The sequence below is a fragment of the Giraffa tippelskirchi genome, chromosome 10 (genome assembly GCF_054371585.1).
Source record: "Giraffa tippelskirchi isolate mGirTip1 chromosome 10, T2T-mGirTip1v1.2.pri, whole genome shotgun sequence".
Taxonomy (NCBI): Eukaryota; Metazoa; Chordata; class Mammalia; order Artiodactyla; family Giraffidae; genus Giraffa; species Giraffa tippelskirchi.
This window is the reverse complement of record NC_137284.1, coordinates 1,374,266-1,386,037: the sequence shown is the minus strand read 5'-3', so window position 1 is coordinate 1,386,037 and position 11,772 is coordinate 1,374,266. Positions and strand designations below refer to the sequence as shown.

General features: G+C 61.5%; 1 long non-coding RNA gene across 1 annotated transcript; it reads right to left on the bottom strand.

The window, feature by feature from the left end:
- Window positions 1-722: 722 nt before the first annotated feature.
- Window positions 723-10,545, bottom strand: LOC145523267 (uncharacterized). Its single transcript, XR_014066458.1, has 2 exons — window positions 10,052-10,545; window positions 723-7,368 (listed from the first exon to the last, which is right to left on the bottom strand). It is a non-coding gene; the product is annotated as an uncharacterized LOC145523267 (long non-coding RNA).
- Between the last annotated feature and the right edge of the window lie 1,227 nt (window positions 10,546-11,772).

Genomic DNA, 11,772 nt, shown 5'->3' with positions numbered 1-11,772 from the left:
TCTGCAGGCCCGGGAGGCCAGGCCACGGGGGAGGCCCGGGGCCAGCAGGGCTGGAGGGGAGAGGGGACACGGGGCAGTGGGACGCTCGTGGTGGGTCACAGCGTGTGGCCCAAGGAGTGCCCACGGAGCAGCCGCGGATGGAACGCCCAGGTGCGCACTGTGACACGTGGTCTGGGGCAGGACAGAGACACAGACAAGGGGACGGGCTTGCGCACACACCGAGGGAAGGAGGCGGTGGGACGGACTGACGGAGTGGCGCTGACGCACGCACACCGCTGCGAGGGGGACAGCCCGCCGGCGGGAGCTGCCGTCTAACACGGCGAGCGAGCTCGGGGCTCTGCGGCAGCCTAGAGGGTGGGGTGTGGGGCGAGGGCGGTCCAAGAGGGAGGGGATATGCGTGTGCGTGTGGCTGGTTCCCTTCACTGTGCAGCAGAAGCCAACACAACATGGTAAAGCAGGACCCTCCAACTGAAAGACAAACAGGGATCGCCCGGGCGGTCCAGTGGCTGAGACTCCTCACGCCCAGTGCAGGGGGCCAGGGTTCAATCCCTGGTCAGGGAACCAGATCCCACACGCTGCTTCGAAGGTCGCATGGACCGCAACTAGGACCCAGTGCAGCTCCATAAATAAGTAGAAATAATTTTGAAAAAAAGAAAAAAAAATACATAAATAAGTAAGGCTTTTGAAAAATAAAGGAAGATGAGAATTTCAAGGGTAAAGGATTTTTTACCAAGACGTGGTTTATTGCAGGTCACGTGTGCACCAAATAAAACAGGGAGGGGGGACGGTGCACTCTGCTGAACGGTCATGGAGCAGGTGCAGGGGAGGCCGTGTGGGAAGGCTTGGAAGGAACGGCTTCCGCGAGAGTGGCATCGGGGGTGGCACCTGAGGACAGGAGAGTGGGCGGGGCGGAGGAGCCAGCACCCCCGGGGCCCAGGGGGAAGGGTCTCCGGGGTGGATGGCTCCGCAGGGGCGGACCGGCCTGAAGGCCTGGGGAGAACCGAGTAGAACTTGGCCGTTTCCAAGTACTCTGGAGTCCTCGGGGAGTTTCTGGAGGAGAGGACGGAAGGGGAAGGGGGGAGAGGCAGATTCGCCCTCTACGAGCCCCCGAGTCGGGGGCTCCAGGGAGCAAAGCGGAGAAGACTGGCAGCCCCAGGTGGGCCTCGGAGAAGGGGTGCGGGGGAACATTTGGGGGGAGGAACGCGCAGCTCCGTGTTCCGTCCTGGGAAGTCAGCACATGATCCAGACAGAAATAGCACGGAACAGCGGCTGCTATTTAGAAATAGCTGCTATTTGGAAATAAGCTGTTATTTAGAAATGTGGAGGTGAGCGTAGCAAGAATCTACTGAAAGACGGAGCGGGGTGCCTCGGGCGAGGAGACGGGGGGTAGGGAGCGGGGCGCCTCGGGTGAGCGGACGGGAGCGGGCGGGGACACTGCCCACAACGGACCGAGATGTGTCCCCAAAAGTCACTGTTTGGAGTCCTGACCTCCGCACCATAGAAAGTGACAATCTGGAGGTGGTGCCTTTAAAGTCGGGGTTAAGGTAAAATGGGGTCACGGGGGTGGGTCCTAATCCTGCAGGACTAGGGTCCTCAAAGAAGAGGAGGTCAGGATGTAGACACTCAGAGGGACGACCCTCTGAGGACACGGGGCAGGGGAGATGGCCGTCTGCACGCCCGGGGGCCGGGGGTGGGGGGAGGCCTCGGGAGGACCAGTCCCGCCCACACCTGGGTCTGGGATCCAGCCTCCAGGATGGGAGACAGGGAGCATCCGCCCTGTAAGCCCCCAGGCTGTGGTTCTGTCCCAGGACCCCGGGCTGACGCTCTCACTGAACAATGTCTGAGCACTCTTGGCTTCATCACAAGGGGCGTAATGCTGATAACACAGAAGCACGCGTCCACCCAAGGAAGGGGCAGGAAGGACTCGCTGACGCTGGGAGGCTGCTTCTGATGCGGGGACAACGGCAGGAGGGGTGCGGGCAGGAGGCCCTGTCCCGGCCTGTGCGGGGGAAGGGGGGCACAGAGGCTGGACAGGCGCCCCCGGCCCCTCTGTCCTGGGGAGCTCAGCCTTGGGAGCCAGACTCGGGGGTGACAGTCCTGACTCCCCTGCTCAGTAGCCGCTCACGCCACCTGTCCAAGCCTCTGTCCTCTCCCGTGGCGGGTGGTCGGGCCGCCCACGATGGCTGCTGTCTTGCTCTCAGCACATTCCTGCTGACCGGTCATCACCTCACTTTCACCCCACTCACCTCACCGAACTTCCCTCTTAGTCACAGAGTCTGATCCGTACAGGTCTACCTGCCCCCGGCCCCAGCAAGTGAGGACTGGTCTAATCTTCAGATCATACAGCTTGATTAGTACAGGTCTACATACTTGTCCCCAGGGCCAGTGAGTGAGGACTGAGCTATCCTCACTAAACAGACTAGAACTATCTCCACTGTGATCACCGTCAGAAGGCCGGGGAGGCACGCCCCTCTGCTGGTCTCCCTCTAACCCAGGAGCCAACCTGATGTTAGTTTCAGGTACTTGACGAGTAACCTCCCCACCACAGTGCACTGCACGTGCCCGGGTCGCTCCGGGACCATCCCTTGTCTATTAAACCATCTACGTCTCTCTCTCTCACCGACTCTGGGCTCGTTCTTTTTTTTGGTCTTGAGTGGGGCAGGCACAGGGCTTGCCAGCCTGTGGGGTGAAATTTCCAGTGCCCGTGAAATGGGATCGTGGCTCCGTCTCTCAAAGCATCTCAAAGGCCGGATGCTCCCTACTGAGCTTTCCAGGCCACCTTCTGCCCTGGCACGGTAAACACACAGGAATGCAGTCATCGCTGGCCTGTGGCCACAAGCCAGGGACTCGTGGGTGAGAGGCCAGTGAGGGTGACTGCCTCTCCGCTGCCCCGGGGCTGAGCGGCTTCCAGAAAATGCTCTCACTTTTAAAACAGGAAAAGCCCTGGCTGACTGGGTGTTTGGTCACCCGCCCGGGGTTCTGGGTCACTTTCCTACAGGGACTGAGGCAGTTACCACCAATGTCGGGCTTAACACAGATCCATCATCTTACAGTGGGGCAGGGGCATCCAACGCGGGTCTTGTGGGCTAAAAGCCAAGGTGTCACAGGCTGGCTTCTCTTGGAAGCCCCAGGGGCGAATCCGTTCTGACTTTCCCAGCTTCTAGAGGCCCCGCATCCTTGGCCTGCAGCCTGCTTCTCCTCCATCTTCAAAGGTGGCAGCGTCAAGTCTTCCAGACCCTCTCGGACTCTGACCCTCCTGCCCCCTCTTATGGGACCCTTGTGATCACTTTTAGGGCCTCCCCATTCATCCAAGATGATTGCCGCATCCCGCCATCCTTGTGCTGATTATATCTGCAGAGTCCCCTCGCCACACGGGGTCACACAGCCCCAGGTGCTGGGGACCCAGAGGATGTATAGCTCAGGGCTCTCGAGAGACACAGAACCAATAGGATGTCTGACTATCTCAATCTACCTTCCTTTCTTGTAATGAATTGGTCACCCGATTACAGAGGCTGAGTCCCACTGTCTAGGGTCTCCAGGCTGGAGGCCCAGAGCAGGCAGTGTGGCTCCAGTCTGGGGCAGCGAGGACCCGAGTCCCAGCTCAAGCTGTCTGGCAGAGGAATTCCCTCTTACTCGGGGAGGCTCAGCCTTCTGGGCTGCTCGGGGCTTCACCTGATTGGGCGAGGCCCACCCAGCCTGGCGGGGGTTGGTGTGTGTGTGTTGGGGGGGAGCCATCTGCTTCACCAAGTCCGGTGATTTAGACACTCATCTCATCAAGCAAACCCCGGGAGACAGTGGAGGACAGAGGAGCCTGGCGTGCTACAGACCACGGGCTCACAGAGTCAGTCACGACTTGGCGGCTGAACAAGAGCTCATCAAAGAAACACCCTCCCAGATACACGTTTAACCGAATATCTGGGACCCCCAGGGGCCAGTCGAGTTGACACAGAAAATTCACCTTCACAGGCGTGGCTGCCTCGTGGGGAATTAGGTGGCAGGAGGGGTGGCCAGAAAGGAAGCTCGGAGTGGGTCCCAAGCCGTCTCCCCAGCAGGGACCTCTGTCCTCACAGAGGAGGGGCTCTCTTCCCGGGGACACGGCAAGGAGGTTCTACAGTTTCTGGAGGGAGGGGACCCTGACTGTCGCCCCGACAGGGCCGGGGGCTTCTGCGAGAGCAGGGTTGGGGGCATCCTTGAGTGCATGGACGGGACGAGGTGAGGGAGGGCCTGCGGGTGAAGCCAGGGGCGGAGCTGTGGGGCCGCCGGTCTATAGGCAGATGCTTCTGGGACCCCTGCCCCATCCCCACATTGCTCCCCGTCTGCTGGGACCCCATCCCAGCCCCACGCTGGTCTCCTGACCGCCCGCCTCACTCCGTCCCCAGGCCTCCTGTGCTGTCAGCTTGAGTCCCAGGCCAGAGATCCCCCCTCTAGAAACCACCGGCCTGCTGCCCTGGGTGTCAGCTGGGCTGCCCGCAAACCCCGGCCCCCAGGGGGATAACAGCTCCGCGTCTGGGCTCCCACGTGTTGTCTGCACCCCAGTGGAGGTCACCCCGAGTCAAGGGGACGCCCCTGCCGTGGTCTCAGCAGGCAGAAGGAGGGGCACCCTGCGCAGGGCAAGGGCCCGAAGCCTCTGTCCAGCTGAAATGCCCTGCCCGTGGGCAAGGGGGGGGCGCTGCTCAGAGTAGAGGGGCTGACCCCCTGCCTCCGCCCAGATGGAGCGGGATGGACCCGAGTTCGAGGCAGCCTCACGTGGCTCCTGACACAGACGGCGGGAACCCCGGGCAGAAGGGGAAGGAAGCGGCTCCGTCATGTGCTCCGGGGTCAGCAGGCCTGGGGCCCCGCGGGCACTCAGTCAGGCGCTGGGGGTGGGGGGCGGCCTCCAGCTGCCCAGCCGATCCTGGGAGGCCGGCCCCGGCCTCAGCCTCTGCGCCACACCCGCCTCAACACCTGAGACCCGAGGTCATCTCCCCAAGGGGCTCTCCCGGGGACACGCCTTTGCCACTGCCCCGCCCCGGCTTGCGGCCACCTTCCCTGGATGGACCACACCCTTCGCGTTTCCTCCCGCCACGGGACCACTGCGAGCTGCTCCTGGCCATCCCCAGGGCCACACAGGCAGCCTCGGTGGTGCCTCCCAGCCTGGGCCCCTGGTAGCATCATAGCTTTGGCCAGGCTGACGGCGGCTCCAGAGTGGCCGCTGCCTGCTGTTGGCTTCCAGAACCTTCTCTGCTCCTGTTAGTCCTCTCCAGCCGCTCCGTCTCTTTCTGCTCTTCCGGTGCCTCCTTGAGGGTCCCTGTCTGCGCAGTGCACACCCAGCCGGGGCTTCCTCAGACTCCAGACCTTGGGTCCCACTGCCCAGTGGCACCCGATGGGGCCACAGCAGCGTCTCGCATGTGTCCCTCAGACGGGCTCCTCCGCGGGGGCATCTTCTGGGTGGTGTCCCTGGTTCCTGCCTTCTCTCTCTTCGGCCAGCCCATCCTGCCAGCCTCCTCCCTCCTCTCCTGACCAGGCTTCCTGCTTCCACCACGTTGGCTACCCCAGGTGCCCTCTGCTTCTCAGCCCTGCAAAGTCCCCACAGCTCTGAAGTCCTTCCTCAGAGGCCCTGTGTGCTCCAGCCCGAGCCCCCGCCTCTCCCATCCTAACCTAACCCCAGCCCCTAACTGGTAACCCTAACCCCAACCTGGCAGACCAGAGGGGACAGAGGGGGTTGGGTTACACAGTGAGCTGCCCACCCTCACCCCCCACACAGACACACAGGTGCGCACGCGCGCGCACACACACACACACCCCTGTCCTGGGCCCTCTCCCTGCAGGACAGAGTCTGCAACATGAGCCCACTTTACAGACAAAAGACTGAGGCACAGGAGGCTGGGGAGCCCTGCTCCGAGGGCTGGTGCTGGGGAGGAGTCTGCTCTCGTCCAGGCTCCCGCGGGCAGATAACTGGGGGAGAGCTGGGACACCCCGGGGTCCCTCGCAGAGGGGGGTCAGAGTCCTCCGCTCCCAGTCCCTCCAGGATCGGAAGTAAGGGCCTCCGGGGGGGGCCGAGGCCCTGCTTCCCGCCCCTCAGCTCGCGCTCTGGCCACAACAGAATCGTCCAGTGTCCCCGCGACTGAAGCCAGGCCTGGAAGAACCAGGGCATTGTTCTGGGGACACAGGGGCCCCACCCCGCCCACTCGCCCTGCTCTGCTGAGTCACTGCTCCAGAGTCAGTGGGTGTCGCAGCCCCGGGCCCGTCTGTCCGGCTGCCTAGGAGGGGTTGGGTACCTTGGAGGAGCTGGCATCCCCGGAGTGGGCAGGCACTGACTGCCCACCACCCGCCTACCACTGGGACCCGGCCCTGCACGGCCGTGGGCAGAGGGTGGGTGGGGGCATCTGGAAGAGCCAAAAAGTGTGTTTCAGGAGCAAGAGGCCCTGAGACTGAGGGGGAGCCCACGCTGGGGCCCCTGGGGGGGCGGGCTCCCCTCCACTTGTGCCCCCACCCCCGGAGGTCACGTGGCCCCACCCTGAGGAGTCAGTGATGTAGGCACCCCCTTGCTCTGCTCCAAGGACATCTCCAGGTGCGTTGGGGCGTGTGGAGGCTGGGCTCCTCCTTGGGGGAAGTTGGCCTGGGGTGGGGCTGTGGGCAGAGGCTGGCCACGGCCAGCTGCCTGGTGGTTGGGCCCCGGCCACATGTGGGGTGCAGGTGAGTGTAGATTTTTGGGTGGTGTCCCTCTGCCCATATTTGCTCCATGGGGCACCTGGAGGGCCCGTGAGTACTCAGCGGAAGCCACAGACCTTGCTCAACCCTCCCCAACACACACAGAGTCGGCAGCGAAAACCAGCAGCGCGGGGCCAGCCCAGCCCAGCGGACTCGGGGAGAACAGAGCCACCCCCAGCCCTCAGCCCTGGAGCCTCTGTGTCCAGCCGCCCCGCCCTCCCAGCCCAGTCCCTCCAGGGCCTCCGCCCAGCACCCCCTTGACCTGCCCACTTCCTCTCACTGTCTCGCTTGACCAGCACCACTGCCAGCTGACTCACTTCCCTATCTCCCTCCCGGCCTTGCCCTGACCTTGCCCCACACGTCCACTTGCGTCGGGGACACCTGTTCTAGCAGGACCAGCCCACCAGCACCACACACGCTCCGGGCCTCAAACTGAACTCCCGGGGGCTTCCCTGGTGGTCCAGGGCCTAAGAATCCACCTGCCAATGCAGGGGACATGGGCTCGATCCCTGGTGTGGGGAGACTCCATTTGCCAAGGGGCAACTGAGCCCCTGTGCCCTAATTACCCAGCCCAAGCTCCAGAGTCCATGGTCTGTAGCAAGAGAAGCCACCACAGCACGACTGGAGAACAGCCCCCACTCGCCAAAACGAGAGAAGACCCACGCAACGCCGAAGACCCTGCACAGCAGAAAAGAAAGAGACAGGAAAATTTTAAAAACGGAACTCCTTGTCATCACCTCAACGTTCCCCATTTCAACAAGCGACAGCCCCACCTCCCTACACCTGTGGAGTGTGACCTGCCATGACCAAGGGGCCTCTGGGGGTGAGCGAGCTGAGGACCTTGAGAAGGGACAGGGCCACCGCAGGGGTCTTTGTAAGAGAAGGAAAGGATGGTGCGCCAGGAGCTCCAGGGATGGAGGAGGAACCACAGCCAGGCCCGCGGCGCCTCCAGAAGCAGGACAGCGGGAACAGGTCAGCCCTGGATACTCCAGGAGGAAGCAGCCTGCGACACCTTGATTTTAGCCCAAAGCGGCCGAGTTCAGACTCGGGGTCTCCAAGCTCCAGGGCATGAGTCTGCAGTTTGTGGCGCTTTTTCCGGCAGCCACACGGCCCTGACAGGATCACCTCACCTTCAGGAGCGATGAGGGGGAAACGGTCAATGCAGCCTGGTCCTCTTCCTCACTCCCTGCGTCTACCCGGCCCTGCCTGTGGTCAGTCCCTCCGCCCATTCCTAAGGCACCATCCTCGTCAGGCCCATACCCTCCACCTGGAGCACCGCCAGGCCGCTGTCACTGCAGGAGGTGAGGGATGTCACCCCTGCGTCCCTGCTCTCTCCACATCCCCACAGCTCTCACGGCTTCAAGTCTGCCTGAGAGCCTGCCTCCTGGGGTCCACACGGCATCGTTCTGTGGGTGCCTGGGGGCCCGTGATTAGGGCCAGGGCTCTCACTCTGGAGCCCCCCACAGCCTGGCAGAGCCTCCCTGGGCACACCACCTGGCCAGGCAGCACCCCCTCGACTCTCCCCACTTCCCCCAGGCTCCGCTGCACCCCTGGAGCTGCCCCCCATCCCACCCCAGGGTCTTTGCCCACACTGCTCCCCAGGTCCCAAAGGCCTCCTGGGCCTCCCCGCACCCCGCCAGCATTGTTGCTGGGCTGGCTCCTGCTCGTGGTTCAGGAGGGTGGCAGGCCTCCTCACTGTGCCCCAGCGGTCCCCTCAGCACAAGCCCCAGCCTATGACCGGGCCGTGCACTGGTTGAAGACGTGGTTGGGGTCTAGCTGCCCCAGCAAGGGCCTCCCTAGCTGCTCAGGTGGTAAAGAATCTACGTGCAATGAGGGAGACCTGGCTCGGGAAGATCCCCTAGAGAAGGGCATGGCTACGCCCTCCACTATTCTTGCCTGGAGAATCTCATGGACAGAGGACACTGGCGGGCTACAGTCCATGAGGTTGCAAAAAGTCGGATACAACTGAGCAACTAGCACTTTCACCAGGACGTCCGGGCTGCCTAAGTCCTGTTCATCTGAAGCGTGCAGCGTGGAAGCTGGTACCCGGGAGTGTGGAGGGCTCTGTTAGAGAATGAGGGGCCCCCAGCCAAACTGGGGTAGGGGAGGCCAGTCAGCGTGCAGCCACTCCAGACGCCGAGCACAGGGGTCTCGGTGAGTTCCTGGGGTCCCAGGGGCCTCATGTGTACCCACCCCCTCCTCCCGCCCATCCCATCTTCCCAGAGAAAACACGACAAGGCAGGCCACGGCTCGGGGCTCTACTCTCGGGGCTGGGAGGCCTGCTCCAGAGGGCTTGTGAGCCACTGGGACCCCGGGCTTCTTTTCCCCAGCGCCTGGACTGAGGCCATGAGCGCTGCTGTGCTCTCTGTCCATCTCAGGGTCTGGGATTTCACAAAGCTCAGCACTATCGGCCACTATCGATCACGCACGTGCGTGCACACTCGTGGTGGGGCGGGGAAGGGGAATAACTTCAAAACTCATCAGGTCCACCCACTGGACTGAAGAAAGCGACTCTGCCCTGGAGCATCTGGGCCCATCCGGGCACACCAGAGACAGCCACCTGCCCACAGCTCCTTGTTGGTCTAGAATCAGGCCTGCGCTGGGCTTGTAACTGCAGGACACGCGCGACCAGGGGGCAGGGCGGAAGCAGAGGCCTATGGGGAGGAGACGCCCAGGGCCAGCGTGAAGCCACAGAGGGCCCTGGATGCTGTTTCTCCCCATCCTGCAGAGACCTGGACTGAGGCTTCCGGAGCAGAGGCCAGGGTGGGAGACCCTGAACGACCCTGTCCAGGGGTCAGGGGGGAGGGTGTTTCAGCCAAGTCAAGGCCTGCCCTGCAGGGCACCCAGGATCCCTATGCCTGGACAAGGGGTAACTCCGAGCACCTGTGCCCAAGCATATACCTACCCACCCGTCCTCCCAGTGCCTGGGTGTGGACCCCCGACCCACCTCTGGGCCCAGGCATGGACTCTCGACCCTCCTCTGTTCCCAGGCGTGGACCCTGATCCTCCTCTGGGTCCCAGCATGGACCTTCCTGACCCACCCTGTGTCCAGGTGTGGACCCCACCCCATCTTCCCCTGCGCCCAAGCACCCTCTTCTCTGCCCTAACTCTGCCAACAACTCACGGTTCCACCCTTCCCCCACCAGTCAGCCCCAGTCCAGGGTCAGCTGACCTGAAGCTAATCCCCTCACACGGCCCCTGCAGCACTACTAGCCAGAACCCATGTCTGGGCCCCCAAAGGCTGCACCCCCACTGCCCCGCCTGCGGGCCTGAGCAAAGGGTGACTTCAGCCCGAGACGCAGGCCAGGCAGGGAGGACAGGGAGGGGCGTGAGTTGGCAGCTCAGAGGTGCCCCCACTTACCCCAAGGAGGACCTGGTGACAAAGCACTTCCGCCCGAACCCGAGGGCACTGTGCCCGCTCCGCCCTCCGCCGTGCTCATCCGCTGCAGGCCGCGATGGGCCTCAGCCCTGCTCCCTCCAGATGCTGCAAAGCCGCAGCCTCAGAGCATCACTCAAGGCTGGGGATTCAGAGACCCATCCAGACCCAACCCGGGGCAGAGGCCGGTGCAGAGAGAGACCGCTGCCCATCTGTGCCCTCCCTGCCCCCGCCACGACTGATGGGAGGGAGGGAGGAGAGCAGGACCAGATGCCTGGCCGCAGCCCCACCCGCATCTGCGGGTCCACACGTGGCGCGTGGCTGCTGCTTACACTGCAGGCTGAGTGGCCCGTGCCGCGGAGCCCCCACCGCCCTCCAGCCTCGGGGACGAAGCTCCCGTGGGCTGCGGGCCTCCCTGTGGGGCTGTTACAGTGTGTTCTCTGCCTCCGTGAGCAGGTGCCTTTCTGCCGGACCTCCCCCGCTGGCCAGGACAGCTGGGGACCAGCCCCAGTGGGCAGGGCCACCCAGCCTCCAAGGGCTGGCCCCCATTCCCCGGCATGCCCACCTGCCCCGCACCCCAACCATGCTTGGCTCATCACGCGTGTCCCCTGGAGCTGTTCCGGAGGGTGTGTGACATCGCCACCTGGAACTCGACTGTGATTCCCTGATGACAAAGAAGATAAGCCCTTTTCCTATCTGTTGGGCGCCCAGGGTCCCTCTGCGTGTGTGCCAAGGGTCATTGGCCCGGCTTTCTTTTCTCTATCAGGTTGTCTTTTTATAGGTTTGATTCTCTTTTTGTATCTCACATACTAGTTGCCCATCAGATTTGTGTAATGAACACAATGTTTTCCCTTTCTGTGCCTTGCCTTTCACTCTCTTAATACGGTATATTTTGAGAAACAGACGTTATTAATCTTGGTATAAACTAATTGATCATTTCTCCCTTGAGAGAGATCAATGCCCATTTTTCTTTCCTTTTTTTCAAATATAAAATATGTTTTTACATTTTATAAACAAGTATTTTACATATATTCTAAGATAAAATCCTGCAAAGGAAGTAGAATGAAAATATGAAATGAAGGAAATGTAAGTTCAATATGGAAAAAGAAATACATAAAGATTTCCTTCTGTTAAAGAAAAACTATTCTATAGCCAATTAACAATGTTGTGACAGTTTCAGGTCCATTTTTCTATTAATATTTTATTTTTTAGAATAGTTTTACACATACAGAAAAACTGGCAAGTAGCACAAAGCTCTACCTGTACTATCAGTCATGGGGAGGACTGATGCTGAAGCTGAAGCTCCAGTCCTTTGGCCCCTGATGCAAAGAGCCGGCTGACTGGAAAAACCCTGATGCTGGGCAAAATTGAGGGCAGGAGGAGAAGGTGACAACAGAGGATGAGACAGTTGGATGGCATCACGGACTCAACGGACATGAGTTTGAACAAACTTCAGGAGATAGGGAAGGACAGAGGAGCCTGGAGTGCTGCAGTCCATGGGGTCACAAAGAGTCGGACACAACTTATCAAATGAACAACAACGAACAAGAATTCCCATAAACCCACCCCCCAGCACACACAGACACACAGACACACACAGACACACAGACACACAGACACACAGACACACACACACACACAGACACACACACAGACACACAGACACAGACACACACACACACAGACACACACACACACACATAGAC